An 18,832-nucleotide genomic window follows, 5' to 3' on the forward strand; every position below is an offset into this window, starting at 1 on the left:
CCCCAAGAAAGACTATCGTCTTTAAAATACACGAGACGCCCGAATGCCCGGGTCGTGTTTACACGCAGGACTAGTTTCATTGTTCGATAAACTGACTCAGCAAGACAATCAGCAGGTCGTGCAAGCATAAGCGACACGACTGAGACAGCGCGGCCCTGACAAACAACCGGCTTGGGGAAATGCGAACCAAGATGTGCATGAGAAAGTTGACGGGGCATGAGCGTGAGTGAACTCGATGCTTGCACCAGAAATCGATGCATTTTTTTGGCCGGCGTCTCTGTAGAGTTTTTGTTTTGTTTTGTTTGGTTCTTCTGCTCTGCTGGATGCGTGAATCGCGCGCATGCGAAAATATCATTGAGAGGCACGCGCGTTGCTGTTGTGGGGGCAGAACAATGACGGTTCGTTTCAGAAAGCTTGTACAACCACAAAATAAGAAAGGAACCGTAGTTGCAAGCTCCGGTTTTCGCACCGTGTATACAGAACTACTTTTGCAAACGCGTGAAAAAATAGAAAACGTGAAAAATTTAGCAAAGTCATTATTTACTTGCACGCGTGTGTCCATTAAAAATACAAAAAAAAAAAACGGAATATGGAGTACAGATCACTATTGAAAAAACTGTTTTGTTTACCTTTATTAGCGAACGAAAATTCTGTATTTTGTGTAAATCCCGTATCTTCCACTTCGCGTGAGTATCTAAGGAAAAAATCTTATTGAGTGACACATTTATTAAGCAAAAAAAAATATTTCTCTTTCGTTAGCTTTTATATATCATGGTGAGCTTACCAGATTATTGGCCAATCTCCCGGGTGGATGCGAACCGAAATTTTAGATATACATGTACATGTACATTTATACGCTTATGGTTTCTTCATCAAAAGGAAGGAACCGCAAATTTGTAAAGCGAAGTGGTTAGGATTTTTACTAATGCAGTATAGCAAATACGTCGCTTTTCACAATTAGCAATTTCCAGGCAATTTATACCGCCTCTAACTTGTGACTTAACTCATGCCAATTTTCGTGTTTCTTTTGTCTTTATCTCTCTCTCTCTCTCTTTCTGCATTAATGCAACAGATTACAGAAGCACATGGTAAATTCTTGCCCGCAGAGAAAAGTGAGAGTTTATATAAATAAATGTGGTCATCCCTGCAGCCGGGGCGTAAAGCGAGGTATATGGCTGATTCGCGCACGAGCGTCATTAACGGCACATTTCTGTCGGGTTGAATTATCTAAGCTGTTCTAACGTTGGTCGGGAGTGAGTTATTTAGGAAGAGCAGGTGGAAAACACACGGAAGGCGTTGGTATTCGGACCATTGATCTTAGACGATATAAGTAAAGAAATAACCTTTTCCGACAGCTCCGGACGTTTTCTGAGCTTACTTTTCATGTTATAGCATACACCAAATGGACAACAGTCATCGCTAAACTAGCGAGAAAACAAGTAGGTATCAAATTAAGTTCAACACCCCTCTGCGTCGCAGTGCCAGCTAAAACCGAAAAAGCGAGGACCAGAGAAGAAATTATGCCTTGTCCGTACGTCATTTTAACACGAAAGTGTTTTATGCCGGGGTCCACCAAGTACTTTCGTTAGGGTTATGACGTTGATAAAATGAACGCCAACGGGTGAGAAAGAAAAAAAAACAAGAAAGAGATCCGCCGCTGGGAATCGAACCCACGATCTTGCGGCCGCGACGGTAAGTGCCTGACGCTGAACTGACTAAGCTACTTAGACTTTTTTTTCTCTATTGCCTTGCAAATGAAGACTATTTACATACTCACAAAAAAAGGCTAGAGCTATACAATTACAAAGAGCAACTATGAACTGTCAGCACTGAGCTGACTACAATCAAAACTTTGGCATGCGCAACAATAGTTACACTCGTGAAATCCACTATGGTACGTCCTCCTGCCCTTTCAGCACTTCAAGAAAACGGCACACTGATTCGCAGAAATGTTCGCGTACCGATCTCACTTGTACATCCGCATTGTCAAAGGCAGTTCGAGTTTGCCATATACTATGCAGGCCCAGGAGCATGACTAGATCAAAATGTACTCCATCATCATTTTTAACAGAAAGAAAATGGATGCCATGTGGACTTAACGGTAACTCTTTTTTCAAAGTTCTCTGTAATATGTCCCAGAAGAACACCCCGCTCCAGCAGTCTATAAACACGTGTTCAATTGTTTCCGATTTATTGCATAAGAAACAATGTGTGCCCCACGGGACGAATAATCCCCTATCTACCAACCATGTTTTAACTGGTAAAGTACCAGTGTGTAATTTAAAGAAAAGGGTTTTAACCCCTGGCGCTACAAGCATCCTTTTAACACGTTTCAGAACATCCTGTCCGGGGCCTGCACAGTATAGTCGACGATACAGTGGCACTGGCAATAAAATACAGACGAGGTCTTTATACAATTTCTTACGTGAGATTTCACAAAGATATTCTAACGAAAATCGCACTCACAGGAAGCGAAAGACTGTCATCTCTCTAAGTAGCTTAGTTTATCCTTTCACTAAGCTACTTAGACAAATGACAGTCCCCTCACGAACGCACCTTATATCTTCCACACATTCTCTCTTGCACGTTGCTCTCTTTTGGCGGTGTAGGTAGGCGGTGCCGAGCGGGGCGGTGCCGCCGTCTGTGAGAGGTGAAAAGAAGAATCCGTCACGATGGATGCTTACTAGCGCTTACTCCGGAATTGTGCGCGATATCGGAGGTAATGGTTAATGCGTCTCGATACCAGCGAGGGATACTGGCCGCGTTGACGTCGCCGACGGACTCTAGACGCAGTTACGTTCTTTGCCTTTCGCATCGTGTTAGCGTCCGCCGGCTCATCGGAGTAGTGCAACGTCCGCATGCACCAACGGGATTTCTCCGCCGCCGACTGCTTCGATTGCGAGAGCACCGACTAACAAAACTGCTGCAACACGCGTTGCAGAAAGGACAGAATTTCAAAGGGCGAATGTCGTGCCTTGGTGGAGCGAGACAGAGGCCAGCGGGACGCACACGTTTGCGGCTCAAGCTACGAACCTCTTCCGCCCGTGTTGCTGAAGCGCAGTGTGGTTGTGTATGCATGAGAACAGGCAGTCGGTAACCCATTACTATAAAGCGCACACCATGCCGTTTCTCTCCTTCACTGACGACGTTTTCAAGAAGTGCATATCGGGTACCCGTGTTGATTAGGAGCTTCTTGATGTCATCGTTACACGGGATTCACGATTCGCTGTGTCTACATGTACGTTCGCAACTTCAGCTGCCACAATGGTTTAATCACGATCATGGGCGTTAGTCGTCGCGATGGAGACATGCTACTAGGCCTCAACATGGGTGCATCCACGTCAAACGGTGCTATAGCTGCCAAACACGAATAGTCATTGTACAAGCTCTCATACATCACTACTCAGTATGCACTACTTCTGTGAAGGCACGTTTCACTTTCGTGTTATACCGATTCCTATGACGGAGGGATCAGCCATGTTTTTTTTAAATATTATTTTCAGTGTAGCGTGATCTGTACGAAGACGAGAAAAAATGAAAAAGACACACGCTAGTGTTTCATGGAGGTCATGTTGCGTTCTGCGTCGTCCTGAAAATGGCTGCACTAAACTAAAAAGTCTAAAAAGTCTAATGAATGAGGTACAGATGACCCCGTTTCATGAGAGTAATTAAGGGTGGTATGCGTAAACATGCTGCTGGTAGAGATATAAAAATTGGCAGATCCAGTAGATCAAGCGACGCTTTTGATACTTGCTTTCCAAACGCTCTGATGAATTTCCTAACAAACATATTATGTATCGATAGCGAAGCATGTCATGATTTCTCAAGAGTTATAAGCAGCACTGGCTTTTTCGTACCACACATCTTGCGAAAGAGAGAGAGAGACGGAAAGGTTACGATGCACTCTATACATCCACACATGGTGTTTTGGTGATCTGGTGTGGAACTCTTGTCGATTTGATTCCTTATTGTTTGGCGCGCGTCTCATACTTTCTTGCATTCCTCATCACATTTCCGGTATTTCCCCTATTGAATGTACTTAGAGCAGGAAACGAAAGAACGATAACTTACCTCTTTCCATCGTGATAAAAATAATTGAACGGAACGCACATGAACTCACTCAATATTAATTTTTTGAAAGTGGCTTACCTATTCAATTTATGGAGTGCTTATTTCGGGTCTAAGTCTTGCTCTATGGTGCCGTGTGCGTTGTGCTGTTTAATCAACCGTGAAGTTGTGTAATCTCACCAAAGTTTACGTGCTTGCAGACTAATTGTAAACGTTATTATTAAGAATTTGTGGAATTTTCCATGCCAAAAATACTGTATGTTTATGAGGAACACCGAAGCAGACGACTGCAAATAATTTCGACAACCTGGAGCTCTTTAAGGTTAACTGAAATCGCACAATACGTCGGCCTCCAGCATTGCGCTTCCATGGAAATGCGACGGTCGCGGTCGGGGTCGAACCCGCGTCTTTCTTGTACTCAGATGATCAGTAACCTCTTCACCACCACGGCGGCAAAGATCCTGACATTCAGATACTTCACATTCTTCGCTGTGCACACAGTGCTCGGCACACCGGGGTGCTGACATCGTAATGAGGCCACCAGCAACCACGTACGCTCTGAAGCACAGAAACGTTGCGTCTGGGAGTATAGAATACAATTACAAATTTTGGCAAGGGTAGGGGGGGGGGGGTCGCAACCACGCTCATATTTATTCTAGCTGTCTAAATTTGTCTATGCCCTCCCCTAATTTGGAGTGCGGGGTGCGGGGTGCGGGGTGTCGCGCTTTATGGTCTATGCTTCATTGCCCGCCACGGCGGCCGCATTTCGATGGAACCGAAATGCAAGAGCACCTGCGAACTTGCATTTAGGCGCACGTTAAAGGGACACTAAAGAGAAACAATGAATTGGTTTAGATTGATGAAGTGTGCTCGTAGAACTCTTGTGCACTTTATTTCACCACCATAGGTTTATTATTATCGGAGAAAACCAAGTTCTAAGTTTCATTTTTAATTTTCGCGCCTCACTTTGTAATTTGTGACGTAAAAGATTTGAAAGAGCATTTTAACATATTTTGGCGCCACTGGCTGGATGAAATTTCCACAAACTCGTTATGTCAAGTCTCTGGCCCCCTCAGAGGACAATGTACTTCGATTTAACCGATTAGAAACTACGTAGGCACAAGCAGGCACCGTCAAAAATATGTGACGTCACTGCAAATGGTGCGGAAATTCCAAGGTGGCGTCGCCACCTGTATTTTCTTTTTGCGCGTTTTCGCTTATTAAGCGTCTTCTCGCAGCAAGCGTGGTGTTTTTGGTATCGTGGAAGACTACTTTACGAATGCGAGAAATATCGTTTCGCTCTTTAGTGTCCCTTTATAGAAACTGAGGTTGTCGGAGTAAAAATTGGGGGGACGCTTAAGCTTTGCCTTTAAGAGTTGCACGCGATAGGGATATCCTGCCCCTAGTGCGCACTTCGAACACTACGAGTGTTTAACAGAATGCGCGCACTAAGGTGCGTGCCTTATGTAATGGGTAGCATGCTTTAAACCAGGGGCAATTATGCGCGAGAAACTTTTTTGAAGTTGCGTTGCACCCACTACGTGGTCTTAAAGGAATACGCGCAGTAATGTGCCTCCTGTAATGGGTGGCTGTCTTTAAACCACACAGTCGTTATGACAATGACATGGTGTGACGCCCGACGGCAATGTACGCTTGTACCACGCAATATTACTGCAATATTGCATCTCGTACTGTGACACCTGTATACAGGACGCGTATTTTTGGGAAGCATGGATATTACTTTCAGTGCAGCTCGAAGCAGAGGCGTGGCTGTGTGGTAAAACATCTGCTTGCCACGCAGACGGCCTGGCTTCGATTCTCACTCGGACCCAACATTTTACAGCGAAAGCTGTTATGAGATCATTTCACCGGCCGTTTTTGGCGCCGTAGTTGTCCGCCGCCGCCGCTGCCGCCGCTGCCGCCGCCGCCGCCGCCGGTGTCCGTAACCAGTATCGCTTGAAATAAGAAAAAAAACGAAATAAGAAAAAAACTCCAGGATGGAAGGAGGTTCGAACCTGGGCCCTCTGCGTGGGAGCCCAGTATTCAACCTCTGAGCCATTCCGGTGCTTGGAACTGCTTTGCAAAAAGGTCCTATACAGACTTCATGTCGGGAAGGAACCACCTTAGCATATGCAATATAGCGTGGTAGAGAGTAAAATAAGCACCAAGCGTCGCGCAACGCGTCGCACAACGCGGATTCTGTAACCAGGCGTCACACAATACTAATTGCGCAATGAGTAGGTTGTTGAATGCTTCCAACCCATTACAAAGGACTCTGCCATAATTCTTCATCGTCGTCAGGCACAGCATCAACAAAGTGCGCATAATGCCTTACATGCGTTTAGCAGGTACCACGGCTCTTCGTAGAATGACGAAAAATGGCCCAGTGCCAGCTGCCCTACTTCTCAAAAATTACAATGATTTATAGCGTAGTGGGATCCTCGCAAGTGCACTTGTATTGTTTGCCAAGGAAGCACATAAGCGCATGATCCACTTCCTCGGGGTCTCAGATAAATTACAGTGATTTAGAGCGTCGTGGGTTTCTCGCAAGTGCACTTGTATTGGTTGCCAAGGAAGCCCATAAGCGGATGTTCATTTCCTCGGGGTGTCAGTAAAATTACAATGATTTAGAGCGTAGTGGGTTCCTCGCAAGTGCACTTGTATTGGTTGCCAATGAAGCCCATAAGGGCATGATCCATTTCCTCGGGGTCTCAGTAAAATTACAATGATTTAGAGCGTAGTGGGTTCCTCGCAAGTGCATTTGTATTGGTTGCCAAAGAATCTCATAAGCGTATGATCCATTTACTTGGGGTCTCAGTAAAGTTCTTCATCCCACCCTGTCTCTCTCCCACGGCAACGTATGTTATACAGCATGACGGGAGAGGGAAATAGCAACCGGGCGTCACCCACTGCAAATTACATAACTGCTGGGCCGTTTAAAGATTCCAACCCATTACAAAGGGCTGAGCCAAAATTCTTCATCGTCATCAGTCGCCGCGTCAACAAAGTGCACATAATGCCTTCCAGACGTGCGGCTGGTGCCTCGCTTCTCCGCAGAATGACGAATAATGGCTTAGTAGGTGCTTCGCAACTTCACAAAAATTGTGATTTATTGCGTAGTGGGTACCTTTCTAGTGTACTTGTATTGTAGCCCCAAGTGAGCTAGCCTACAACGGGCTCTAGAAACGCCGCTCTTCCAGCTTTCGCTGTGACTGTGCTGCGGTTTCAGCGCAGGCCTGGCGTTTTTTTATTATTTATTTTATTTGCAGCTTTTTCGATTTTTCGGTCATGGACAAGATGATGATTTTTCGCTCACAACCAACGGTGCCGACGCCGACGGCGGAATTTCTGCGATACGAGCTCTTTAACGCTATCGCGTTAATACCGAGTGCCTCACTGCTGTGTGCCGCATAATCATATCCTGGTTTTGGCGCTTAGAACTCCCTTTGTAATGCATTGGGACACCACAGGCATATAAATAGACAAATATATAAATAAATATATAAATAAATATATAAATACTTATATAAATAAATCAATAAATAAATAAATCTTTGTCTGCCTTCTGGTATCAGTCAGTCAAAAACGTTTATTCTTCGGTCCTGAGGAGTTTAAGCCGCCGGGGGATCTAGGGGTGACACCCTAGCAGCCGCTACCGTAGGCGACGCCCGAGTCAGGGCGGGAACGTGATGGTGTTCTGCCAGTTCTTGGGCCCTCTGGAATGCCTTGAGTTGTTGGTGGAGCGCGGAGCTCCTGAGTGCCTCTTCCCAGTCGGACTCACTGGTGAGAGGTCCCTGAGGTAACGCGGGACATTGCCATAGCATGTGCGAGAGTGAACAATAAAGTTCTCTGCAATCTGGGCATTGGGGAGTGATGTCTGTGTTGTAATGGCTCAGTCGGCCCCATGATGCGTACGATCTCGTTTGTAGCATGGGAAAGGCTACCCCTTGCGCACGTTCGAGCTTTGCGTGTGGTAATGGGTATTAGTAAGGGGTCGTTAAACTGTATGTCTGGGCCCAGCTCTCTGGTGGCTGATTGATCGTCGCGGCGGGTGAGCTCTCGCGCTCGGTCATGAGCCGTTTCGTTGAGGCTGGGTTGTTGGGAGTGGACGTTTCTGCCCATGTGGGCAGGGAACCAAGAAAGGTAGTGCGAGCCCGTGTGCTTTCGTATTTGTAAAATGTGGGCTGCTTCACGCGTGATGTTGGCGGTTTCGTAAGCCCGAATGGCGGCGCGGGTGTCTGTGAAAACCCTGGTGTGCGAGGGGTCGGTCATCGCTAAAGCTATGGCGACCTGCTTGGCTATGGCGCTCGTTGCTAGCCTAACCGAGGCGGCTGAGCATAGGGCTCAATCGCCATCTACTACTGCGAGTGCAAAGGTGGATGAGTTGCCGTATTGCGCCACATCGACGAATACTGTAGAGCCGCGATTCGCGGCGGTACGGTCGAGGATAGCGCGAGCGCGGGCCAGGCGTCTGCCTTTGTTGTGGTGGGGGTGGACGTTTCGCGGGAATGGGGTTACCATGTAGGTATATCGGACATCTCTCGGTAGGGTTACTCCACGTTCAAGGTAGGAGTGTGAGGTAGGGGTATGAGGACATGCCTGCTTCGTGTTGTAGTCGACGGCCTGCCTTGGAGGAGGAGAGGCGGACCACTTGGGCTGTGGTCTGGGCCTCGGTCGCTTCATCGATGTCGTTGTGCATGCATAGTTAGTAGAGACGGGAGGTACTCGTGTTTTGGGGTAGGCCGAGGACTTGTTTAATGCTTTTGCGCATGAGTGCGTTGAGTTTAGTCTTTTCCACCTCTGTTTAGTTGTGGGCAGAGGCGACGTAAATGATGTGGCTCATAAAGAACGCGTGGTATATGCGCAGCAAGTTGGCCTCACCGAGGCCTTGCCTGCGACCCGAGACTCGCTGGATGAGTCGGAGCATGTTTTCCGTTTTAGATGTGATATGTGTTATTGTACGTGCATGGCACCCGGTGGCCTCGACTAGGAGGCCGAGAATGTGTATGGAGTCAACGCGGGGTATTCGTTGCCCGTCTTTGGCTTTTAGTGCTATGGGAAGCTCTTTAAAGGGGTTAGATTACGAACGCCTTAGCGAGATTGCCGGTGCAGTTGCAATTCGGATTTCGTGGGTGGCAGTCGCAGTCCGGCGTTTTGTAGGTAGGCTTCTGTGATATCGAGAGCGGCTTGATGGGCTTGCTCTACTTCCATCAGGGAACCTCTCGGGCGCCAGATAATGATGTCGTTCGCGTAAAGAGCATGGTTTATGTTGGGAATGTCGCGGAGTTTGTCGGACAGTCCCTTCATTACTATGTTGAAAAGGAGGGGAGAAATAACTGCCCCTTGTGGGGTCCCGTTGGGACCTAATGTGTATGTGTTGGATGTGAGCTGCGATACTCGTAGTTATGCTTTTCTGTCTTGCAGGAAAGAACGGACGTATGCCTGGAATCTTTTAACGAGGCCTAGGCTGGCAATGGATTCCAGTATGAAGCGGTGGGAAACGGTGTCGAATGCTTTGGTGAGGTCTAGGACGACGATGCCGCGGACATCTCTCGTTTTTGAGTCGAAGATGTGCTTCTTTAGCAGTAACATGACGTCTTGTGTTGAGAGATGTGGTCGGAACCCTACCATGTTGAATGGAAAGAGTTCGTGGTCGTCTATGTAGCGCGATACGCGATTAAGGATAGCATGTTCAGCTGCTTTACCTATACATGAGGTTAGGGAGATGGGGCGTATATGGTCAAAGCTGAGTGGTTTGCCTGGCTTTGGGAGGAAGACCACCGTGGTTGCGCGCCATTGTTCAGGCACGTGGCCGGTTTCCCACATGTGGTTTATGTCTTTTGTGAGTAGTGCTTGGTCATCTAAGTTTCGCAACAGGCGGTTGGTTACCCTTTCGGGACCAGGGGCCGCTCTACTGGTATAGCATTACCTTTGTTTTTATTCATAATTGCACTCCCTAAGTTTGAAGCGTGTCTTATTGTGGTTCATCCCATCTAATGTTCAGAATTTGGATAATCAAAGTATTTAGAACTGTACCATATTTGTTCCTTTACTCAGTGACCTGAACACTTATTCCTAAATATTAAATCAATAAACAGGTCGGTATTAATTCTCGACCTGCCTTGCTTAATGAAACGACACACTTGTACTCAGCGATGTCTTCACTACTCTTTGCCTGAAGCATGTCAAGAAGTTTCGGCATGAGCGTCCGCACCGCTGAATGAGGCGTGAAACCGCAGGAATAGTGCGCCATCTGTGCCCGCAAGAAACTTTGCTCCCGCTTCATTTTCACGTGGCAGCTTGCGATGACAGGCACCAGGAATATATCTTGGAGTTCACTTTTCGTTTTCTCTTGCGTCTCACCAAAGGCAACACATTTGTCCTCCCTTCCGCACGACATTCTAGAGGTTCGAAGAAAAAATAAATCTCAAGCCGAGAACTTTTTCCTCGAAGTGAACGGAAATTGCTGAATTCGTAATACGTGAAAAACGTGAGCGAGAAAGTAATGGTTCTGTTGTCATTCATCAATGACAAAGTTACATTGTAAAGAAAGTATTTCAGTCGTTCAAAATAAACAAGGAAATATACCGTGGCTTCACTTAAATAGCTGCTTCTATTGTCCGATGGTGAAATTCCGCCACTTAGGGCGATGCGCAGCGAGTCCTGTGCGACCCGTGGTGGTATTTTGAAAAGGCTATTGAATTTATGTCTCCTTAAAAGTGCACCCCTATACCCCACCAATCTTCATCACAACAGCCTATTGTCAAGTGTTCTAACAACTTGCGTACTATTCGTTGGTGATGTGCTGGCTATTTTGTGAGCTCTCAATGTTCGTTAGGCTATTTATATGCAATAGATAAGCTACACGGCCCATTAACGTTGCCCATTAACCAATAAACCAGACGTATGCCGTGGCTTGCATTTCAATCCCAAGCTTATAACCCTACATCTCTCCCTAGCTGTTCGTGAGATGCACTACGTGACAGTACAGATGAGTGCGATGTATGAAAAAGGCGGGCATAATATTTTTTTTATTGACTTCATGCATCATCGTTGTATTGTCGGTAGCGGCCTCGCTGAGAAGGTGGGCCGGCCTTATAAGGTTACCGGAGGCATGCGTAAATTCCAATTCCACTCACGAGAACGGACGCTACAAGATACTTCGTTTGCTTGCTCACGCAATGATACAAGCGTTATCCAGCTATCTAAGCATGTAAATTCTTGTCGCCTATTCCCTTTACTATTTCGCACGCCTCCGACAGCCAACTACTTGCCCCTAAGGGCAGACTTTCGCCTAAGGGCAGACTTTCGAAAACAAAGAAAAGCGTATGAAGATCATTTGGTGCACCTCATACTGATTTTTTTTCCTCTTTGGTTTACCTCTTCCTTACCGATTTGGTCTTCATTTGTTCAAAACGTTTGCCACACACCGAAGGGAATGTTTTCATCACTTCCAATTGATTTTGAAGTACGAGCAAACTGCGCTTCTATGCTGGCAAGTACTGTGATAATAACTTATAGGTCTGGTATCTTCCAGCGTGCGGCCCTTGCATTCGCTGGACACATATCGTGTATTGCTGCATAACCTTCGTTATTTTAAAATCTTGTTTGTGTGCCTCGAAGTAGCGAATACTGGGAGCCGTTAAGGTAGTAAATAGGGTGAAGACGCACATGGTTCTCCGTGCCTTGAGGGTTCTGTCTTTCTAAATATTGCAATTGAACGACACCCACTCAGACACGAACGTTCATTTCCACTGAATAAGCCAACACTAATGCTACAACTCTGTTGCGAGATCGGCCAACTGGCTGCTTGAGCGCACTAAATATTTAATATCAGGTCTGAGCTGTTTGCTGCAGCACAAGCACACTTGCTAACCATAACGTCCTCGCCGCTCCAATGGCTGCTTCTTTTTGCAGATTCCATAGAGCGAGCCTCTTTGGACTCGAACTGATCTCACAGAAGCACCGATGAATATTTTACTAGGACAGCCATGCCGTCCAATCGCACCTGTGGGAATTCTCTTCGTGTACTGTTAGTGTGTGTCTTTCAGAAGCTCTCACACTAGTAAAGATCGAGCTCGGGTGGTGGCAGCATTTTCTTTCCCTTCCGGGGACTGCCTTGTCTTGCATTGCCTTGTCTCGTCTTGTGCAGGCGTTAAGCCTGGTTAACGTGACAAGTAGATATTTTCATCAGCATAGCTCGCCGAGGAGAAAGAAAATATATTTGTGCCGTACAACCGCTGCAGTTGTTTCTGTCTTTTTACCCATGCTCCATTTATGTAACTGCGTAGTTAATGTGATCAATCACTTTTCGAGAAGCTGAAACATTATATCAAAGCTTCCGTCTAAGGAGTTATTTGATGGGTATTCATGTTTGCTTATTGTGCTAAACTGTTATCGACAAAACGATGGATTAAGAAACGCGTACGGAAGAACTGCCCGCGCCAATTGGGGTATGGTTAATGCGACAGGGAAACGAATTAGCGTATAGATGTGGCAAACGTGAGTTTTTGTGACTAGGAAACTCCTTTTTTGTTCTTGAGGCCCTTTTTATTTCAGTATTTGTGTTTGTTTTAGCCTGAATGCCTCCATATAAGCCGATGGAGCATGCCATCAATACAGATACTCCGTGCCACTCATTTGTAGGTGTTTTGTGTTCTCGCTATTGCAACATTGTCAGTAACCTGTTTGCTCAAGAAGCTATAATGCTTCTCGAGAGCTTAAGTGAGATCCGAAAGAAAATCTCATAGACGCACCACCATCACTCCTACAAGACGCTCATTGTAAAAGAAATTGGGACTCGCGTGTAACTGATGAGTTTGATTTAGCGGACTGTTCAATGATTGTCCACCACAGATAATATTGAAACTATGAGCAAGGCCCGAAGATGGAGGAGCCTTGAAAACACTCTGCCACCAGAGTCAGTTTCCTAGTGATTCATTCGATCTGGGAAGCTTTCTTTCTTTTTCCCTTCTTTCTTTCTTTCTTTCTTTCTTGCAGATGCGTCCAGAACCTCCACCGCTTTTTTGCTTTTAAATGCCCATAGTTCTTCGTAACTTCATTGGAACGTAGTGTTTACTTACGTTTCATCAAGAAGGCACCACACCCTCGTACACTTGACAGCTTTCATGGTGCATCCTATCACTAGCAAAACAAAACAATAACGCAGACGTAAGCCTGCATCCAATTTGTAGAAAGCAATGACAGCAGAAAAAACTGGAGGAAAATACCAGGTTGCTCAACTCCTGGCGCCTTTTCAGCTCTGTTGCAGTAGCACTCTTGCGATAGCGTATCCGGCAGCCCCACAAGGAATCCCTGTGGGGCAGGCTCTTCATAGGTTGCAGACACTAGTGCAAGCGTGAACAACATGAAACAAGACGTACGACATCTGCAGCGCCTTTCGCACATAAGACTCTGTTTATGTTGAAATCCGAAAAAAACGCAACGGCCACTTCGTTCTATCGGGGCATATGGCCGACTGGCGTAGCCAGTGGGAGGGGGCGGGTTCAAAGCCCCAAAATTTTTTTTTTAAATTTGCAGTTTGTATACACCCTATGTGTACACTCACACATACAAACACGTATACGATCATACATAAAGAGTGGTCAAACGCACCCCCCTCCCCAAATGCCGTGTACGCCCCTCTCTAGCCTTTCTATACTACTCTCGTTTTTGCTTCTGTCGTTACTACTCCAATTGCCGTCGTAGAATCATACCGAGCCCCGTTTTGGGAACCCTTTATAATACTTTATGATGTTTATTGGACCACCGACAGTCTGTGTTGCGACACGCCGACGGCGCTCTCCCTTAAACGCCCTGCGACACTGTAGAGGCGAGCCAGCTAAGTCGCGCACGACGTCGATCGATATCGGTAGCTGCAAACGCTCTTTTCGTCTGGGGTGGCTGATCGGGCGCATCCGCTTACAATTACAAAGCGGGACAGAAAATTATCGGGCACCGTAGGCGGCCCAAAACGAAGTCTTACTTTGAATGAGATTATCCTTAACAACATTGCATTCTACAAAGCAGTCAATCTGGAGGGAGACGCAAGATGGATATTTTGAGTCTGTGAGGTCCATTTCTCACTGACGAATATTTGTACGGTATCCTGGCCCTGAATGCACCATTCCTAATCACTGCCTAGAGCGGTGGAGTTTGCCCAATCGGCTCATAAACAGAATAAATGAGTTGTCCATACTGCTTTCTTTCCACTTTTTTGTAACTTTACTCATCCAACAAAGGTACGTGCTCCCGCGGTGATGAATACGCCGTCAACAAACTTTCGCTTGGAGTGCGCTATCGCAATTATTCCTTCCATTCTTGTCTTGTTTGATTTTTCTCTCTGTTTCTTCTATCTCTTTTTTGTTTATGTTTAGTTGTATTTCTTTCTTTCTATTTATTTCTTTCACTCTCCATTTTTTTTCTCATTCTCTCTCTTTCTATTTTTAATTCTATTTATTCCCTTTCTTTCTCTCTCTTTCTCTCTGCGTCGTTCTCTTTATTTATTTTTTTGTTTCTTTGTGTTTTTTCTGTTTCTTTCTTTGGAGGTCTTTCTCTCTCTTTTTATGTCTGCTCTTTTCTTTCTATTTTTTATGTCTTTATTCCATTTACTTCTCTCTAGTTCTCCTTTTCCTCTCTATCCCTTTCCTTTTGTCACTATTTTGTTCTTTTTCTTTCAGTCTCTTTCTTTCTATCTCTATATTACCTTAATTACTCTCTATTTTCTCTTTCTTGCTCTCTTTCACGTGTTTCACGTGCTTCACTCCACCGAGCAGTTTTCGCTGAACGCTCGCACCTGCTGTACTCGGTAGTGGGGCTAGTCCAATTTCTGTGCGCATACCGACCAGTGGAGTTTTTTGCGACACCACACAAACTGCGACGATCTACAACAGCTTTGCGGTTAAAGTTATGGTTTATGGCGTAGTGGATACAATGCAGATGTACTTGTATTAGTTGCCCCAAGAGGATTTAGAAAGGGCACTAGGAAGGCCGCTCTTCCAGCTTTCGCTGTAGCTGTGCCGCGCGTTCCGCGCATGCATGACATTTTCGTAAATGGTGCAGTTGCGTGCACATCGTGAGCTTACCTGCACTGGCGTTTAAACGGTAACTTATAGGCGCGCTAACTACACTGGCGTTTAAAGGGTAACTTATGATCTGACGCAATGTCAGCGTTCATGTTAGATCACAAACGTCAGTTTCATTAAAACATAGCGCACGCTACGGTGCGATATTTCGCGTTGCTCGACCTCGGAGCAATACGCAACGAATGATACGTATGACATTCACATCATCCCTCATGAATAGCATAAGTAGCATTCGTTACTGTATTGTTCCGGTGTCGAGCAACGCTTGAAAATAGCTTGCTGAGTCATAGAAGCACATATGTAATGTTTATTCGACTTTTCTAAAAGCGGAGCCAACATTGCGACCAAAATAGACGTTATGCCGACATGACGCCGACATAGGAGCACATATGTAATGTTCATAAGCTTCTTATCAAATTAGACAGCCAGCACTGCAACCACAATTGGCGTTTCACCGACATAACTCTTGCATAGGGTCTGTGGTAGAATACTCCGTGGCTCTATGGTAGAATACTTCAGTGCCACGAAGAATGCCTGGGTTCAGTTCCTGTCGGGATGCTGATTTTTATTCTTTACATTCATCAGGTCAACGCGGCTGATGGCGCAGTTTGTCGACGCTTTCCTTTTTAAATTACCATGTCTGTTCTGGCCGTTCCTGGGTCGATATAAACTGTGAATCACCTGTGGAGCATTCCCGCAGTCCATGGCCCGTGGTATACGAGTATATAGCGCACGTGACTGGAAGAAAAGATTTCATGACGTACACGCCAGGATTTTTCTCACGTTAACATATGTTATAAAGCGTGGTGAGAGGGTGAAATAACGACAGGGCGTCACACAATTCTGATTACGTAACTAGTGGGTAATTAAAGCTTCCTACCCATTACAAAGGGCTCAGCCATAATTCTTCATCATTATGAGCAGTCGCGTCAACAAAGTGCACATAATGGCTTACAGAAGGTACATCGCTTCTACACAGAATGACAAATAATGGCGTAGTGGGCGCTTACCAGTTTCATTAAAATTATGATTTACCGCGTAGTGGGCACCTTGCTGGTATTGTATTAGAAACCTCAAACATGTATTAGAAACCTCAAGACAGTGTATAACGGGCTCGAGAAATACCACTCTTCCTGCTCTAGCGGTGACTGTGCTGCACTTTCCGCGCAGGCCTGGCGTTTTTATTTTGAGGCGCTCTGGCGCACCACCTGTCTGTCGCTATAAACACATGTCTTTGTGGGCAGAGACATGTAACAATGAAAAAAGAGAATATTTCTTTTGAAGTGACTTCCACAGCAGTTACGCGCAAAAGCGAAGCTGACTCCATCAATGCACCCACGAACGTGTTCCGCAGCAGAGCCATCACGCGGTTTTCCATTTCACATTTACGGACACGCAACTGCAAGCACCTTCCTCGTGCGTATGCTTCGACGTTAGCATCCGGCACATTCCAGTGCCGAGATCTACATCGGCCTTTGCGATGTTTTGTGCACTGCAAACATGCTCATGGCTCTCTCAAAAATGCGACAATGCATAGACAAATGCAAATGCGCAACGGCTTTAAATGTACTGTGGTGTTCCCTCAACCGAATACTCAAACACTGCTCGGTCTGACATATGTACTGACGACCGCATGTAAAAGTAATTGAATACGCAACGTTCTGGATGCAAGGAAGAAACTTCAGCGCATGTTTCATACTGCATTGCTGATCGGTTCTACTCCACTTTCTGTCTATGCGCCTATTTAATGGCTGGCAAATTCCCTTTAGCTTGGTTTCACTCGAAAAACTGACGTTTATGTAAACTTTGTGTGATAATGAATGCACATATGAGATACAGACACAATGGCTATAACCTTTATTGCTCATTCGGGAGGGGTGCCTCTTCATTTCCCGAAGCAGCTTATCGCAGGTTGAACAAAAAAGAGCGTTAGGATAACATGCTTCACGCTGCCTTGCCACCTTATTTTGAACGCTGTCAGGCATAAGAAGCGGATAGCACTGGTTGAGGGCGGCCCTTATAGTGGAAAATGCGACAACTTGTTTATTTCAATTTGGAGTGCCCTGACCTGAAATCAAGATGACACTTCTTTGACCTCGGTTGGTAGGACAAACAAACATCACCTGCTTTGAAGGAGAGCCTAAGGTCAAGGAACTCCAACTCTTACCTGAAACTTTAAAAGTAAAACTGAGACCTTTTCCCTGTTCCTTAAACACCTTCAACGTCGACAATTGGTCTCTGGATGTTGTGCCTGCTGACAAAAAAAAAATAGTCATCTACATAGCGGAAAATGTGCGAAGCTATGTCACCCAGGTTACTTTTAATGCTACGGTCGACGAAGCTTAGAAATATGTTGCTCAGTGCAGGCTCTACGCGGGAACCCATGCAAACTCCTGCCCATTAGATTTTTCCTTATCACTCAGCGAACATGAAGTTCAAGTAAAAATCGAGAAGCTCCAGAAAGCTAGCACCCGAAATTTTGCAGTTATCGAGGAAGCCTCTCATTCCTTTTCCCTTCTATTTATTCCGTGACGAATTTCAATAGCTGTGCATGCGGCAAGGAATAATGATCTTCTATGTCTAAACTAAAGCCTAAGCAGCCCCCGTGGTTATCTTTCTATAAAAATTGTGCTACGCACTTAGAGCTGGCGACAACGAAAGGGTCCTCTAACTACGCTACGTAAGGTGCGTCTGCAGATGTCCTGAAATGGTATATAACCCTGAACCTATTTCCAAAAAGATGGTCCTAAAAGCATACTCTTGCTTATGTGTCTTTACACTAAAGAAGGGATGCAGAAGAAGCCTATTTCCTCGCTTTCTTCTCCATGTCTTCTTTCATGTAAAGGGAGGTGTGCCCCACTTACCTTATTCAATGAATAATGTCAAATCGTCTTGCTCTGGGATCGCGTACTATCCTATAGTGGTCTGCACAGTATCACAGAACACGATAATACTGCAGCAAGCTACAAAAAAGGGGAACATTCGCCAGATATCTGCTTTGGAATGGAAATGGCAAAACTGAAAAAAGAAATGTTGCTTTAATATACCCGCCGTTTCAAAGTCTGACCGTCAACGTTTTCACGGGTCTTAAAGGGACGGACAACTGATTTTTCTTGACCCAGTTTTTTTACGGCGTGACAGGAATCTCAGCCTTCGTAGCGTTTGTAGCTGCAGTGGTTTATCCGAAAAGCTCGTAGTTATTTTAGAAGCAGTATTTTTCCATCTGAAGGGCTCCAAACACGCATGAAGGCTTGCTCCAGCAACGCTGAGAATTGATAGCAATGCCGCTAGCCCTTGTCTTTCCACCATTTTTGAAAATAGCAAGCTGTTACAATGAAATGTGTGGCTTTATACACCTTTCCGGTATTTGTACAGCTTTGTGTGCGCCTGCGCCCAAGGTTGCCTGCGCCTATGTCATGGATGGCTTGTGCCGGCGTCGTTACTCTCTCGATACACCTGCCAAGCCAAGTCATCAAAAACGTAACTGTACATATGCACGGCCGCACCGAGTAGCAGCGCACGTCATTTCTTAGACGAAGTGTAGGTAGCAAAAGCAAAACTATGTCGCTCCAAAATCTTAGCGACCTGGAAACTGCGTGCACGGTTGCATGAGCACGCTGAAAAGTTGCTCAGGACGCGCTGACGAGCATGGGATCATTACATCACGCGAAGGCAGCGCC

The sequence above is a fragment of the Rhipicephalus sanguineus genome, chromosome 5, assembly GCF_013339695.2.
Source record: "Rhipicephalus sanguineus isolate Rsan-2018 chromosome 5, BIME_Rsan_1.4, whole genome shotgun sequence".
Lineage (NCBI taxonomy): Eukaryota > Metazoa > Arthropoda > Arachnida > Ixodida > Ixodidae > Rhipicephalus > Rhipicephalus sanguineus.